Genomic DNA, 3,242 nt, shown 5'->3' with positions numbered 1-3,242 from the left:
CAGTTCGTCACCACCCATGAGGTCCACGCTCGTCTCGTTGAGTAAATTAACGTAAAGCCGCCGCATGAATGCAGCGTGTGTCGGTACAGACAACCATTTCTTCTTCATGGTCAGCTTGTGCACTATAAACGCGTTGACAAGCGCAATATCCACCAAGCCCAGGAAAATAGTTTTGTAGTACTTGCGCATTCTGATCGACCGCTGAATCGAGTAGCGCTGGAGCCTGAGCTGATAGTAGACATCGACACCGCCCATACCTTCGTGGTAGTCTCGCACGAGCTGTGGGCAAGGCACGCAAGAGATAGATCCATCGGGTTCACGGCGAGACACATCAGTGAGCCGAGTAGAGGAGCCGGTAGCCAGAAATCGAACGGGCTTATTGTCCATCTAAACCAAAGCAACAAACTCTGGATGGCCCCTCCACGAAGCAATCTTATACGTTCCGCGAGCCATGCGTTTGGGCCTTCGTTTTTGCGTGAACTCAATCTGGCGGCACCAACCTTTCCTATACTTGCGAATAGTACCAATGTGGTAATGACCCATACGCAGCAGCTTGTGCGATAGAGGAATGGAAGTATTAAAGTTGTCCGTGCATATCAGTCGCTGAGCTGGTTGTCCACGCAGGACGTGTGTGCGATTCTGCACCACTGCTCGTTGAGCGACTGCATCCTCGTCCTTGTTGGCCTTACCGCAATAGATTTCCAGCCTACACACACGCACACACCGCAGTTAGTCATCTCCTGAATAAGCCAACCTCGTATCACGGAACATCCCGGGCAAATAACGGACACTCCGTTGTAAAAGAAAATCATAGATCCGTAATAGGACTACGGACCTTGCACAATAAGCGGTTTCGGCACAGCAGGCCGTGTAGAATTTTGCTCCCCACTTGTTTGGCTTCGCTGACATGTATTGGCGCATGGGGTTGCGCCGATGCCACATTGGAACCATTCCTTCGTCAAATGAGATGCGAGCGCCACGGCGATAGCCTCGGAAGAAAGTCTTCTGAATTGCTTGAAGAACCGGCCGAATTTTGAAAGCACGATCGGCACTCTCTGGTTGTCCAGCATTGTCGTTGAAATGCAAGTACTTCACGATGTCGTGGAAGCGATCACGGCTAATGAATTGCCCGAACGTGCCACGTGAGAGAGCTCCTTCCACTTGGTAATCCAGTGGCGGCTTAGACTCTTGCGCCGCGGTTCCAATGTTCGTGCGATGAGAAGACCGATGAACCGAACAATTTCATGGGGCAGTATGGGGCACTTTCGACGCAACTTAGCCTTGTATTCATCCACGGTGTACATGATAGTCGATGGAACAGTTTGTCGCTTCTGTACCGCTCGTTCACGCATACCTTCGCCTATCTCATGGATACTCTCCAGCCGATACCGGTTCGTTTCCTCAGCAATCTTGCGCCACAACTCTTTGGGTAGGAAAAAATAGAACATGGCAAGCGGACTTGTAGCGTAAGCCATGGCAGCGCGTGTTGGGCCGTACGGTCCGTCGTACCGAGATGCATGGTCAAGGTGTAGTCGACCAGAGTCATCCTCCATGAGTGCGTCCCATTCCTCGGCTTGCAGTCTTTTCAAATCCGCTTCTGCTAGATCGAACTCCACGGGCACGTCATCATCCACGCCAGCAAAGTCTTCCACGCTCTCATCGTTACTTACAGTATCCGATACGTCAGCTTCACTTTCGTCTTCATCTTCACTATTGTCCTCGTCCAGAAGAATGGACTCCTCGTCACCTTCAACGTCGGAATCCAGTGCGAGCAGCCAGTCGTCAACTCCAACATTGAGGTCATCTGGATCATTTCCTTCAAAGATCCGATTACGCCTAAGTGCCTCCAAGAAATTGTCAGAGTCGAAGTCATCAAGCGAAACGCCATTACCGCGATCGTGGTCAAGAACACTCCTCGCAGACACCAATATGTTACGTGCTTTCGTAACAGCACGTTCCGTATTGCCCATGACCGAATCAGGACCATCCGGAACAGCGTCTTCAGTCTCCTCCGTAGTAGCCGCCTGATTCGGAATATGCTGATCGGTCATCTCCGGAACACCTGCAGTACTATCCGGAATAACTTGAGCTGCACAATTCGTAACATCATCGTTAGTCAAAACACGCTTGCTGCAGAAATGTTCTTGGCTTACCAGTCCGACGCTTTTTCGCGGATGAACGTGAGGTTGCAGAGCTACGCCTTGCCGTTGCTGCAGGTCTTCCGATTGAGGATGCTGCTGACGCACTGGTACGCACACTTGGCTGGTTCAATGGCTGTAGGACGACTTGGGGTGTTGCTTTCCCTGCACGCCGCGGCATACGTTTGGAAGTCTTTGCTTCAACACCTGTCGGATGACGTACTGGAACCGGAGGCGCCATACTTGGTGCTGGTGGTATGGCACTATCATTGAGCGGTGGTGTCAGACCGGCAGGCTCCACGAGTGGAGGCGTCGGGGCGTCGGGCATCGGACGCTGCGGCTTTGGGTCGGCCGGCGTCACGCTCGGGGGCATCGAATCGTCGGGCGTCGAGTCGACGAGCGTTGAGCGTGTTGGGGTCAACTGGAGAGAGAGACCCGGAGGCAAACCCAGCAGATCAGGAAACCAGCCCTGTTGCTTGCAATGCTTCACCAAGCTCTCCTCCCCTTCATTGATACGATGTTAGGAAAACGTTACTGTAGTGAAACAACACGATGCCGCGTACCGACAAAGAAGTCGACCCCTTCAGTCCCCTGTAACCTCCCCCGGTGGCAGGTAACGCTGGCGGTTGCTTTGGCCTGTAGACTTGCGGAATGTCCACCCTTTCTTCCTGAGTCTGAACCAGAGTACTTGGAAGGTCTTGGGATCGATGAACGCTTCCATTGCAGAGTGAATGTCTTCCCTTCGGCGCGAGTCTTGGAATGAACGGCTGGCAGCTCCCACAAATTCTTATACGCGAGACCCTACCCGCTTCCCGAAAATCTCATGTCTCATCGCACGAAGGACGCTACAGTTGTCCTGCTAAACATTATCATATACAAAAAGCTATATGCGGATTTCGAGCATGGAGGATCTGTAGCGGAGAGTCCTGAACGCTTTCACCTCTAAAACTAAGTTCCGGATTATCCGGAATGCTCGTATTAAAAGGGTTAAGGGTACGATTAAGACTGATTTTTATTTATAGGTAAACTTAACTCAGTTCTAAAATAAACTATAAGTCACCTATAATGAAGCTATGTAGATATGCAATGATTGGCTCCTAGAGC

This window comes from Phytophthora parasitica, assembly GCF_000247585.1.
Source record: "Phytophthora parasitica INRA-310 unplaced genomic scaffold supercont2.42, whole genome shotgun sequence".
NCBI lineage: Eukaryota > Oomycota > Peronosporomycetes > Peronosporales > Peronosporaceae > Phytophthora > Phytophthora nicotianae.
Note: the sequence above shows the minus strand (reverse complement) of the source record.